This window comes from Myripristis murdjan, chromosome 12 (genome assembly GCF_902150065.1).
Source record: "Myripristis murdjan chromosome 12, fMyrMur1.1, whole genome shotgun sequence".
In the NCBI taxonomy this organism is placed as follows: Eukaryota; Metazoa; Chordata; class Actinopteri; order Holocentriformes; family Holocentridae; genus Myripristis; species Myripristis murdjan.
This window is the reverse complement of record NC_043991.1, coordinates 14,213,370-14,227,884: the sequence shown is the minus strand read 5'-3', so window position 1 is coordinate 14,227,884 and position 14,515 is coordinate 14,213,370. Positions and strand designations below refer to the sequence as shown.

At 40.7% G+C, this 14,515-nt stretch overlaps 1 protein-coding gene across 1 annotated transcript in view; it reads right to left on the bottom strand.

Annotated features, from left to right (window-relative positions):
* The window catches only part of LOC115369445 (carboxyl-terminal PDZ ligand of neuronal nitric oxide synthase protein), a 70,699-nt gene that overhangs the window by 36,276 nt on the left and 19,908 nt on the right, over positions 1 to 14,515 (bottom strand). The window lies entirely within an intron of this gene.

Sequence of the window (14,515 nt, the reverse complement as noted above, 5' to 3'; positions counted from 1 at the left end):
TGGTAGGAAAAAGTTCCCAGTGAATCTCTTCTCTGCCAAGGGCTGTGGATTATGTTGGGTATGCATGTCATTGCTTTTGGAAAGAGCTGCTACTGTCGAGACTTTCACGTGTAAATTTGTGAATTCCACACAGAAATGGCCTTCCAGTGAAATTATGCTGGACGAGACAGACAAGAGACCTCACTGAATCACAAAACTCTCTGAATGGATAGACTGCACTATGGTCAGTGGGAAAATACGTCTTTTTTTTTTTTTTTTGTATTTTGGGTGAAGTGTTCCTTTAAGAGATGATCCGCAATGCACTCTAATATATGAGCCTCTCTAACCGCTTGGCAGTGTTCAATGAGAACAGTGATAAAATATCTCTGTAATTCACATCAGTGGCCAAACCAACCATCCCAGCTTCCCTTTACGTCGCCGATGCCAGAGTGCAGAGAAAGAAAACTCAGTCGCTCTCTCTCGCTTTGATCCAGAGATCAAAGTAATGCCCGAGTGAGTGAATTGTCACCTACAATACTGAGTCTAAAAAATGATTCTGTTTGTGAGGATGACTTTGAGTTGAATCAGTACCCGACTGCAGGTTAAACTACTCAATTCAACTGATTTTCATCAAAGGTGGTTATTGAAGTAAGATTCAACTGTAAAACACATTAAAACTGTTTAAACACAAATATGCCAATTGACGTATCAATATATGTCTATCTGCGTTCTAACATAACAGCATTTCAGAGACGCTTTGAATGAAGTTAAAGTGGCAAAGGGGGTGAAGAGCTGGATCTTATTCTCGGGTTGATACAGAACTTTTGAAAGCTACAACAGACTGGCTGTAAATTGAATGGCCTACAGAGATAGGCTCACATTGCAAAGGGTCATTTTACTGCAAAAACGGCATGTAATGTTGCTTATGTGGCTTTAAGTATGATCATGTGACAAATTCCTGTAAATCAGAGCAAAGGCTGGTAGCTAACACGCCTTGAAATGAAAGTGATGCCAAAGTATCATTTGGCTCTTTGCTTCACTTAGCCATGGGCATGATGGCCACACACACACACACACACACACACACACACACACACACACACACACACACACACACACACACACACACACACACACACACACACACACACAGTCTATGCACATGCTCTCTCTCTGTTTCTGCCTCTCAGGGGCACCAACAAACACCAACGATCCAGTGCTGCTGTATATTTCAGGGCTGAATCAGGCGAAGGGCCCACAATAGGGTTTTGTCTGTCTTGTGTTTGCTCAGCGGCACAGCTGTGTCTGTGCTGAGTGACTAACACGTTTCCACCTTGTTAGCTGGCCTGGCTCTCTGCTGGGGAACTTAACAAGTCTGCCAGGTCGACTCAAATTAGTGTCACTTTTAAACATGAAACATGCTTCAGTTCCTGTTGGCTACCAGCTACCCACAGCTCTGCAGCAGGACTATCATGCCACATCCACCCACAATGCAATAGTGTATATACAGCGTTAGAGGTCTCCGCTGTAATGCTGTGTCCCGACTGTTGGCCTAAAGAAGTCAGAGTGACATGTCAATCACCAGCAATGGAAAACTACCTTCTTGTTGCTATGATGATTTTGATTAAAAAAGGAAATTGCCCATCTGATGCACACAAATTCAATAAAAAAAAAAAAAAAAAAAACATTCATTCATGTTTCACTTAATTTCATTTCAAATTATATTCTAGACTATAGATAAAAAAATGGCACCACTTTAAAGTAAGACTACCCTTGTAAAGGGTTCATGATTATGATTAGATAATTAATTAGGTTGTGAACACTTTATAAATCATTAATAAACAATTCTGAACAAGTTATAACACAGTTTTCATACACTGATGCTAGCTCACTGGTTTATTAATGATTTACAAAGTGTTTACAACCAAATTAATAACCTATTTTTTTGGTACCCAAGTGAGCAAAAAAAATAAACTGGATGTCCAACAGCGCAGTGGAATAGCACAGCCCAAACTAAATAAGGCATTGCACTTTTTTTTTCTTTTGAACTCCTACATGGTCCACCAGCCATTCTGTTTGCTGAACTTTTCACAGTCAGTTTTGTCTCCACCACCCAAGGAAGACAGCAAAAAAGTTTAGCTTTTGTCACTCCGCCTGCAGGCACAGTTGGCAGACTTTCCCAGATACCAATGAACATCCAGCCTGCCATGTACCACATGCTGTAAAAAGACTAAACAACATCCGCTAGTTGTCTTTAGGAAGAGGAGAGGAGAGGAGAGGAGAAGAGGGGAAGGGAGGACAAGAGTGAAGGGAGGGCAAGGTGAATGGAGGTGCAGAGAAAAGGCATGGGTGAGCAGGCATGGGAGGACAACAGAGGAGGTGGCGACAGAGGAGTGGAGGTGAGCGGAGGACAGGAGACAGAGGGGGTGGGGGTGGGGGGGTGAGGAGAGGAGAGGAGAGAGCAGATGTTATGCAAGGACCTCCTGCGAACTGTGACCTTTTATTGCAGCTACCCACAGTGCTGTGATGATACAATTAGCTGAGCATTATGAACAAGCCAAGACCTGCTACGCATAATAATAAGCTTTTTTTTTTTTTTCTTTTTTAAAAATCTGTGTCGTGTTGATGTATGAATATATTTGGTTATGCGCATAGTTGGGCGCTGCTGTCCACAAGTGTATTCCAGTGTGTGTGTGTGTGTGTGTGTGTGTGCAGACATAAATGAACGGTCTATTTCATGAAGCAGTCTTTGCCTCCCTGTAACAATCCTAAGCTGCCATATTTGTGTTTCTATACATTTCTGCTTGCATATCTATTTGAAATGCCGCGCTCTCTCTGCCCTGGATCCATGGTGATTAAAGTTTCAGTCTCTAATTATACAGAACTGAGTCCTGAGAGAGCTGATTAAATGGAGAATGGGCTTAGAGGCTGAGAGGAGAAAACAGACCTCAGAAAGAAAGAAGTTAGCCAGGAACTGAGGAGGAGGAAAGAGAGAAATGTTCATAAGGAAAGGAAAAGCAGTTTTGCGAGATGAAAGGGGAGATGAGGCAGAAAAAAATGTGTTCATAAAGGAAAAATGCCCTCATGAAAATGATTATGTGTTATTCTAGGCATAATGAACGCCGCACCTCCAACATGCAAAAACTAGTGCGAAGAGAGTTTTGGAAAGCAAGATTGGAATGCTAGACATCAATATTTCAATATGCAAACTAAAAAGGAAAAATGTTGTTTGCGCAACACAGTTCATGCAGCACAAAAAGAATATCATTTATATTTAGTGCTAGGGATGCACAACATTGAACAAAAAACATTTTTTTTCTGCAATAGCCTATATATTAATAATATGATAAAAGACAGGAAATTTCACCAGATATATGCAGTGTGTTTTCATGCACAGATAAACAATTAACAATCATCACTTCCATCGTTTAGCTACTTTAAAAGTCTATCCTCTTCTAATAAAACAAAACCCAGCTTTTACTTTGACCACACTCGGTCCAGCCCTTTGCCACCCCTGTGGAGAGAGACCAGGTGGACAGATATTTGGGAAAACATAGTTTCTAAATAAACTTTACAAACAGACTTGTGTGTCTCAGTTGTGTGATTTACATGTAATCTACCATGTGAAACAATGTTCACAGGTATGCTTAATCTGCATGGTGGAAGATACAAGGAAGCGTATGAATACAGAAAAAAGAAATGTAACTGAGCTCCCAGTTGCGTAAAGGTGTGATCAATCACAACAAAACTGAACACATGGGTATCTTAAGGCTTCCAAATAAAATGTTTTGTTTGTTTACCTCATCAATCAATATTTCTATTTCACAATTAGTGAAATTACGCTTCTTCCTTTGTGTTCATTTGGCCATAGCCTCTCACATTTAACTTACATTAACATGAACTAGGATTTTGAAATTGATATGACATTAACGGGTGAGTTTCCGGAGTTTGTTTTGATCATTTAGGGGCAAAAATGGGACTGGACATGTACACCTTGTTTTAGAAGAAGTTAATTAGTGCTATACATACACCTTCAGCGGTGTGATAGCCTGAAGGACACGTGTGTTCAGCGGTTACAGTTCCTATCTAACATGAATCTAAAATGAATGATGTATATATAAAAAAAATCAAGACGTGCATTTCAAATATACATGATGACACATTGTGTAAATGAGACAGCTTCAGAGTTGCTGTATTTATTTATACTTTGACTGAACCAGGCTAAAGACTGCCATAGACTTCAAGTCTTTCTGCTAAGCTAACACAAAATGCTACCCACAGGTAAAAACGGTGAAAATGGTATCGAGCATCTTGTCTCAGTCTGGGCAAATCAGAAAAAAAATCCCAAAATGGAGTATTCTTTCAAGCTTTTCTTACATTAGGGTGTGGACCAGCCAGTAACTTTTTCACTTTTAACCGGCACTGGAGTTACCAAGATGCCACTGATAACTGGAATACACACACTGGAAAACCTCCTCGTGTCACTGATCGCCTGCCTCAAGCATTCAGTCCTGCTACATGTTTAAAATATCATGCATCAAATATATTTCTCTGTGTTTTTACAGAACTAAAGACTAAACCAGGCTTTATTTGAGCTCGTCTCACACACATCTCTGATACCACATGCTGATGCGTCCTGTGGAAATCCGTCAATATGCAGTGCATTTGCGAAGAGGTTATTTAAGGCGACTGAGCAGAATAATGATTATCTGACTTTATCTCGACAGACAGAACGTCTGAAGTCAGACGATATTTTGTCATCCTGGCAATAATAATGTGAGAGTGATAAAGGCAGTAACAACCAAACATACACACACACAAACTCTATATACACAGACACACATCATGCATGCCAGCACAAAGTGTAATTCACTTTTCTGCAGAATCACACACATGCACAGACACACACCACTGCTGTTACACAACACTATTTGTGTCAAAACACTGGTCGTTTATAATTCACAGTTTATGCCAACATTCTGGTGGAGCAAAAAGGGATTTTGCAACTTCATCCAAGAATGAAATTTTTATATTTTCTTTGCTTAAGTGCAAAAGTCTTTTGAAATATTCAGGCGTTAATGCACTTGGATTGTTATGGTTTTTTCTTTATCAACAGAGGAGCAAACAACTTAAAGCTCGGCGCAAGATCCCCTAAGCCGCAATATGTCACGTCAAGAAAACCTTAAACGTGGAATAAAAATACCTCAGAATAGGGCTTAGTTTGCTTTAGTGCACTGCTAAGGATATTTCTGAAACTTTCTGACTTATGTTCGAAAAATTTAGAGAGACAGATTTTGAAAATAATACATGAGTGCTAATGTAAAAGTGTGGATTTAGCAGTCATGCAAGGGACATGGAATTCAGTTTGAAGAAGCTCTCTCCAAAAAATTTGTCTTATGACCTTGAAACTAAGCCCGTAGTGACGTAGCAGACCAACGCTGACTGTGTGGGGAGTGACACCGTTGCACTAAAGCAGCAAAGTTCAAGCCTGACACAATGACAGCATATAGCTAAAATGCAGTATTTTCCTTGACTGGATGTGGGCGCATTAAAGCAGACTCAGACTCATCAGTCTTGCCAGACGATGAAACAAATTTCAGTCAGCGCTCCGATCTGTAATCAATCAGGAAAGTGTCAGACGGAAAAGTGATGAGCTTGTGACTGTGTTTGGAAAATGATGAGAGGGAAGCTGCCTCTCAATAGAATATCCATATTCAATGCAACAGCAAGTGCTGTCTGTCTACCTTTAATTACACTTGGACACACACTATGTTTATAAGATCAAAATATTCTGTTTTTTGCCCTTTTCCCAAAAAAGACAATTCCTACTAAGCTGTTTTTATGGCTAATGGAACGAAATTTCAACTACTATTTCTGTCTACATAGAACTGTACAACACAGCCTCCCTCTTTCATCCATTCAACCACATGTGTGTGATATTTACACATAATCTAAAAGTTGTTGATATCCAAAGTCTTCCATAATGTTTAAAAGTAGGTGTGATTCTCCCTCCAACCAGAAACGTGGGTTTTAGCTTTGCAAACTGTTGACTGGCTGGTTTATTTATTGGCTTGTTGGTTTGTGTGCCACAAACTGTGGTAAACATGGCAGTTGAGAAGCATATTCTGCATGCGCTGTAAACATGACCAGAGAATGCTCCTGAAACCTGAATAATATCGGCATATCCCACGAGTCTTAATCTGAAAATGCCCCACTTGTGAAAAAATGGGGATATCCAAACAGAATATGCTGTTTACATGACCTGTTTACATGATCAAATTCAGAATATTGTCATGTTTGGAATAATAATGGAACATTAATGTGCATATAAACATACTGACTGTCTCATCTTCGTCTGTGTCTTTTCCTCTCAGTCTCTCTCTCTCTCACATGAAGTCTCACCAGGTTATATCTGTGACAGCACTGGGGCGCTGGATCTATCTAGCCCTTCAGCAGCTGGAGAGTTTTAAGTTTGTTAGTGAGCCTCTTTAAATGAGAGGAGACACAAACACATCACAAGATCAAACTACAGACGACAGGAAGACAATTCATTTTTTAATTATCTGAACGAGGCTCGAAAACTGAATCTGGGGTGGCGTTTTGAAACAGGCCTGTCTGTGTGGAATGAATAATCAACCAGCTGCAAAGTCAACTGCGATCTAATCATTCGCTATTTAATTACAGAAACTCATTAAGAGTTGACGATGGCAGCCTGCTTTCACCTCTTTCGAATCAATTATTTAAACCCGAAAAGCGCCAACAACCCTAGACAGAGCATCAGGCTGACACTCAGTCAAGCACATAAAAGATCTAAACTGTCCCTTTGTAAAACTTTGTAAAGTTATAATTTTCTCCATTGATTGGTTTTCTCGCAAAAAAAGCTCCTCTTCTGACAATTCCCAACAACAAATATAAAAACAAAAACCACTTCAGCATAAAACTATCCCACTCAGGAGTTAAAACATTTACTCTAGATCTGTGCTTTGGGGAAAGGCATTAATGTCTCTCTTCGGTGTAGCCAGCAGGTATGATTACGGTCTGTTTACTTCCGTGGGACCCTGTCCACTTCCAGCCGCAGTCTGACCGCTGAGTCACCGAGCGCAGCCAACACGGACACAGACAACGCAGAGTCTGACCCTTTTTACACCTGGTATTAAAATGTGACCTGTATCCGGACACGTGAAGGAAAAAACACTATGTTATGCAGGGTGCAAATGTATCTTGGAATGTGATCGGATGTGCCCGACCACATCAGCACACAGTCTGACTCGCACTGTGTTCAGATCTTTAGCAAGTGTAAACACAATCCATACAGCTGGGACACGTTCAGGAGGTAAAATCATAGGCGGAGTTTGAAATTTGCGCTGGGGGGGCAAACATTTTTTTTTATTATTATTTTATTTATTACAATACCAAACATAATGTAATTCAGATTTATTTCTGAAAATAATCTTATTTTATTGCATTGCTTAAATGTTTATAGATATGTATACAGGAAAAAAAAAATATTGGACCTATTTTTGACTCAATGTAGTGACACATTTCAGACGCTAGGGGGGGCAATGCCCCCCCTGCCCCGCCGCAAACTCCGCCTATGGGTAAAATCCACCCAGAAGTTGAAAATGTATTCTCGTCTTCCCATAGAGAGTTTTCATGCTTTAAAGTACGATGTAATAGCCTAATGGCATGTTTGTGTGGTGCATAGTGGTTACCATGGTAACTGTACTAATTGACAAAGCTTTTGGCATTCTGGAATAATGCACAGAAAACATCTTTGAGACAAAAAAGTCCACTGAGTTGTGTTGGAAATTATGTAAAACTGAGTTAGCACTCATTTCGCCATCCCATCTAACTAACTGAGCTAGTTTGCCTATGGTTACATCGACAGCTATGCTTGGTTCAGACTGCTAGCCCAAATCCATGTTGTTAGCCTGATTTTTGCAAATCAGATCCAAGCCACATTTGGAGGTGGTTTGTAATGTGATTTCAGTCAGATTTCTACAGATGTGTCTCAGTCCAGATGCTCTGGATGCTAAAACAGGATTTCAAACTGTTTTAGCATCCAGAGCTCACAACACTACAGAAAACAACAGCGTCAAATCCAGAGTGACAGAGTCCATGCTGCTGCTAGCAGAAATAAATTGTCTAAATTAAATTAAATAAATTATCGTTGCTGATGCCTTCGTCGTTGCCATAGCAACCTGTGCAGATAGGTTGGTGATGTCTGGACACACAAATCTTCATCTGATCACCTGCACATACCAGTGCAGTCTGTCTTAAAGATCTGATTTGTGAAACAAATCCGATTTGCCTGCAGTCTGAACAAAGCCTTAGAGCTTCATGTTAATGATGATATATTTCTATAGTTAGCTTTATTTTTATAGTCAGCCAGTCTTTACTGCTGAACATGGAAATATCTAGGAAGAAGGAAATATCTGGATAGAGTAATGGGAAATATCTAAACTCATAAAGTTAATTTAGTTATTTATTAGGCTACATTTTATTATTTATTTTACTTGCAGTGATGAGTGGTTCTTTATTCTTTATTTGGATCCCCATTAACTTCCAGAAGGTGGTTGCTAATCTTCCTGGGGTCCGTGCAAATAAACAGCCACAATAAAAGCAAGCAATGATTCAAATTGCACTGTATCAATAAAACAAAAAGACAAAAACAAACCAGCTGTAAAGATTAATAAGTAAAATAACTCTATAGATGAAACAAAAATAGCAACCTACAGTGAAAACAACAACAAAATTGTCCGATACACAACAGAAAAAAGCAAAAAATGAAAACAATTAAAAAAATCTGAGACAGAAAAAGTTGAAGTTGTTGTGGAACCCGCCTATTGACCAGCCTAGTGAAATCCAATCACAATGCAGCAGAATCCAGATAATGCATGGAGAAGGCTTTTAATGCAAGTCCTGACATCAGATCTCATTATCCAGATAACATATTTGGCTACAGAGATCACATTTTAAAGCAGGGTGTAAATGGAGCCTCTGGGTCTGGTTCATGATCCCCAGAGACAGGTCTCGAGTCCACAAGGCATCATTAAGCACAAGGAGGCCCCTGAGTCTCAGAGGTCTAACGCCCCTGAGGTCGCAAGGGACCCCAGAAAAACATGAGCAGCGTTTCACACGTACACTGGGGCCCGCAGAGCTCGACTGAACTCCAGTGTTACTGTTGACCGTCCTCTTTCCTACAGGCAGGGAGAGCAGCGCAGGCCAGAGGGCCCCCGGTCACTGCGCAGGGGTGATTATACTGTGAATAAATAAACCTCCAGGCTTCAAAAGATACCTGTCAGCGAGCCCCTAATGAAAGGCCGGAGAGTCTTACGTGATCCGTTAACGTCATCTGCTTCAAGGTTGATAGACTTGGCTTTAGAAAATCTGGACCGTGAGGGTGGTGGTCGCTTTCGTCTGCTGTTTTTTGTAGTTTTTCAGAGTGAATCAATGGGCGGGACAGACTTTGCAAAACAAATGATGGAATAAGAAATTATGGTCAACCCCCAATCCCCTTTGACTGCTCTGAAAGGCAGCGGAATGCAGGGAGCATTGTGGGTCGCTGATGCTCCCTGTAGTACCACTGAATCCATACAGGACTCCACAATGGGCCCTATAGATTGTATCCTAGCAACCACTTCATTACGATTCTCAGGATTGGGGAGTTTCGAGGAATTTCACTTTTTTTTTTTTTTTTCAAATGAGCATACAAAGAAATGACTGTTGAGAGCGGAGCTGAGCTGAGAAATGCAGCAGCTGTCCAACAGCCTGGCATTTAACTTGAAAAGAGACTTCCGATGTATCCAAGGAGTTGGAGATCAAATAGCTGGGAAACAGTTTGAAATTGAAATAGCGAGTTGCTTTTATTACTTTCTTAAACTCCAGCTGTGTGTGTGTGTAATTTTTTTTTCAGACAAGCCATGTTTTTGGCAAAAAAGCTGTTGCATCTTACAATGTTCCATTAGTGTTAACAAGGAATTTGAGCTATTATCTCTGCGGCACGGTTACCCTTTTCTCCCTGTGAGCCGTATTTACACACAGGCCTCTCAGCCAAAGAGCACTGACTGACTACGGTGAAGTGGGAGAAGTCCAAACCTCCTGAGTGAGTGTGCATGTCTCACCATTAGTCAGCAGGAGTGTGTGTGAGGGAGAAATTACCTCAACGGTCGCTGCGGACGGTGACCTTGGCCTAGATTAGAAGTGGGTGGGAGTTTGTTTGAGCTGGCTGGTTTGTGTGTGAAAGAGATGGAGAAGAGAGAGATAGGGGGGAGAGACACAGACAAAATTAAGTCTGCATGTATGTGCATGCATACACACACACACACACACACTTGTGGCCTTGCACTGGTGCCTTTCATTGCCTGTGTGAGCGACTTCCGCCTGACTGCAGATATTATTGATTGGACTCCTGGGCTCCAGTCTTGGCAGCCCACAGAGAGTGGCAGTCTCGCCCTGTGGGAGAGAGGGTGCTAGCAGGAAAACAGCTAGCGAGCAGGGCTGCTTAATGGGGGCTTCATTGGTGACAGCAGGGCAACACGCAACAGGGGAAGAACATGGGCTTTTATTATGAAATAAAACACAGCCATTTTGCAAAAACAACTGCATAATGTTGTTGTTTTTTCCCAAAACAACTGCATCCAAGAGGAAAATTAAAGTGTTTTTTTTTTTTTTTTTTTTTTTTTTGCAAATTTGAGTGTTTATTTGATTTGTTTGCAGCAATTTGGATTGAAGAATACATTTTGGCATGTGCTTGAAAGCTTTTGCTTCTGTTGTTGACAAATATTTTTATTTTCAGTGCCTTGCATGTGTGTGTGTGTTTTAATGTGTTTACTCTTAATTTTATTGGCAATATTCTGGTAGACTGATGAGGCTCACACAGCTGGCGCTGACACTGCTTCGGCTCCATCTGGGAGCTACAGCTGTGACTTTTCTAGACAAATGACTTTCATTACTTACACTGCAAGTGCATTTACAGAGGCCGACAGACACAATTTGTTAATATGAATCTTGCTATGTGTTACTATGTTTGCAAAGAAACAGAGAAAGAAAGCATCCTCGCTGTGTCAACCATGACAAGGGACCAGGTGCTGTATTTTGTGTAATTATCATCATCCCCTTCTTTTCATTAAATATAAAGGCAACAAGATCACAAAGAAGAGCTGCCGCAGATGAGAACAATGAACGTGATGTGCAGTCAGTCAGCCCCACACCTTTTCAAATGCATCAAACGTACTTGAAGCTGTCTTGATGAGGGAGCAGCTAAGCCGCGGTGCAGGCCCGGGCAGGCAGCTCCTTGAGTGTTTGTGCCCTTGCAGTGAGAATGGACCCGCGCTTGAGTGACTTGCTGACAGGCACAGTGAAAGGACAGCCAGTCCCTGAGCACACTGACGGCCGCTGCTCAGAGTTACTCACATGGGGCGCACAGGAAATACAAAGGAACAACCTAAGCATGCCAAACACTCGCACTGAGTGACACACAAAGATGCAAGGCTCACAGAAGCACACTCACAGAAGCACACGCAAAATACATGCAATCACATATAGATACGCTCACATGCATGCACACACAAACACACACAAAAATGCACACATGCATACAAAAACACTACATAGCACTTAAAAGGCCAGAAGAGATTTACGGGGCTGATTTGCTGTCCACAGTCACCGGGGGATTGTTTTCATTATTTCATACCTTTTCCCAAAGCCAAAGTGATGTAGCACACAGTTATAAAATCAGCCATGTTTTAGAAATGGGAGATGAGATAGGCCTCAACTTGTTCAAAAAAAAAAAAAAAAAAAAAAGACTGTGCAAGATGAGAGCAGATATTGCCTAACGTCTGGGAAGATGCAGGAAAACAGAAGCAGAGTGCATAACCTGCAATTTAAGCTGGTTAATGGTTTTAACAGTTCTGTCTCAAAGGGTGTATCAGCTCCATCCAAGCCCTCCACACATGTGACGGGATATAGATCATGGCAATCTCCTCTTTAAAAATGTGATGTTCTGGTCATTTGGACCCCCAGACTTGACGAAGATGGGAAAAGATGCATTATGGAAAAAATCAAGTCTGAAAGCAGTCGAGGTGTGGCAATTGATTTACAGTGACAGTAATTAGGGGACAATGTAGAGGGCAAACAGTTTTCTTAAATCGATGCAGGCTCACTATTTGGAAAGATCATGTAGAAGTAAGATACGCAGCTCGCAAGATGTGTGATTTAACAGACTAGATGCAGTGCAGCAATAACCTGATCTTGCCAAATAGTGAGCCTGCGTCGATGCATGAAAACTCTGTTGTTACTAGTGACGAAATGATCCACTTTTTTTCACAGAGTATGGATCCGATACCACAGCTCTTTTTTCTTGATTATTATTAGATTGTTGTTGTTGGTATTATGTGCAAGGTTACATTAGGCTGTAGTAAAAATATATTAAATGTAAATGTATTCCCAAGCAATTTATTTGAAGTGTAGGTTAAGTAGGCTTCACATACAAATTGGTGTGGTAGCGTAAATTGCTATGGCAGCTCAAGCCAAGTCAAGTCAATTGTATTTATATAGCCAAATATCACCAATTACAAATTTGTCTCAAGGAATACAACATTCTCTGTCCTTAAACCCTCTTAACTCCTTTAATGTTTTGAAAAAAACAAACAAAATAAAAAAAACAAATCAAGTGCACAGCAATGCATTATCAACCACTAATAAGTGCATTTGGCTCATGGTAATGACCACTACAAAAGAATTTTCTAATTTGACTGCAGTTTCGGCACACACCACTGCACTGCCAAAGAAGAAGAACCCCTCTGTGTTCACTAGATAGAGCCTGGCTAACAGACTGCAGTGGAGGCAGTAGCAGTAGATTAACTACAGAAATATTATAGAAATACTACAGGCGGTGTGTTGGTGTGTGTGTGTGTATCGCAAATTGGTAGGCGGAAGAGTAATGCTAATCTGATATGTGATCTGTGAATTATATCAGGACTGACACGGATACCAATACCAGTATCAGTATCAATGCATCTCTAGTTATAACTTGTTTATTTCTAAACCTAATCAATAACCTTCATAAATCCTTTAAAAGGGTTTATGAATGGGCAGTCAAACCAAAACATCACCACACCCACTACCGCACGCCAAACAAACCACAAACAAAACACAAATAAATCAAGAGCAACACCACAGCGGCCTCATTGTGGGTTCTGGTTTGTACGCACTAATAATCTGATCATAACCTGATTGAGGCCACACTCCATAGACAACATGTGTTGTTTTAATTCCTTAGTCTGATTATATTACTCAGAGTCCTTTCGAATAAGGTTAAGCTTAACCCAGTTTGCTCCTCAATTTCTGTTCAAATTTGGATTAATTTGGCCTTTCAAATAGGGCTTTATAATGGGTGCACTTACCTACAACTCTTTGTAATGTAAAAAATCCAATACAATAGGTGAGAGCTTTTTGGCCTCTGAGAAGGAGGGGCATAGGCAGGTGTGGAAAATACAGTTCATTATACTAATATGGAAATTTCCTAGAGATAATACAAGTGTAATAATGGAGCAACATGTAATCCTTACAACACATTAATCCATGAGGAATGATAATACAACTGGTAGACAAGCACGAAAAACATACAAAGGAGGTACAACAGAGGATTTAGCCAAAATAATCTTCACAAACTAAACTCTCACTTGTGAAATATGGGAACTTTAACAAAGCTTGTGATTATCTACAGCAGACTAAAGGGATGTCTGACACTAATGTTATATCTTAGCCATGAACAGCTATAATAATGCATAGTACTACTTTTAAAGCTAGTAAACAGTCACAATTCTTTCACAAAGTGATTCAGGTATGCTCATGTCTTCATTCAAATTCTGCATTTTACGTTGGCGCAACAGCCCTGTGCATCACTCAGGACTTGCTCAGCCAACAGACAGAGAGAGGGGGAGGGAGGGAGAGAGACAGATGCAGAGGGATGGAGACAGACTCTGGGACAGGGGGTTCGGCAGAAGTAACATGGGGACAAGCACATGGTGAGATGGTGATGCTGAGAGCGGATCTGTCCAGTGCAGTGGTCTGGCAAAGCAACAGTTAGATTAATAGGATTACTAGGAGCAACGCTGTCAGATCACAGGCCCCGAAATCCCCTCAGCACTCCGGGCAGGGGCGCAACAATCACCAACCTGCACTGATTCACCAGCACAATCACAAGGTTTATGTTAATGTATGGTAGAGGAGATGACCCTTGGTTAGACTTGATAATTTCAGTGCGCTAAACAGAGACCAGATTTGGGACATTTCAACATCAGAAACTATTAAAACCATCCCAAAATAGGGAATTTGAAGGATAAAAAGATCTGTGGAGAGATAAAAACTCTCTCCAAAGATCTTCACATTAGCACAAATGGTTAAAAATAGAGGGAAATCAACAAGGAGTGATCATGCATTGATTGTGCATGCTTATTTCGTATCAGTGCAAAGAAATTAATGATAACCTGTTACAATCTGTTAGGAGTGGTGTGCGTGTGTGTGTTTTGTT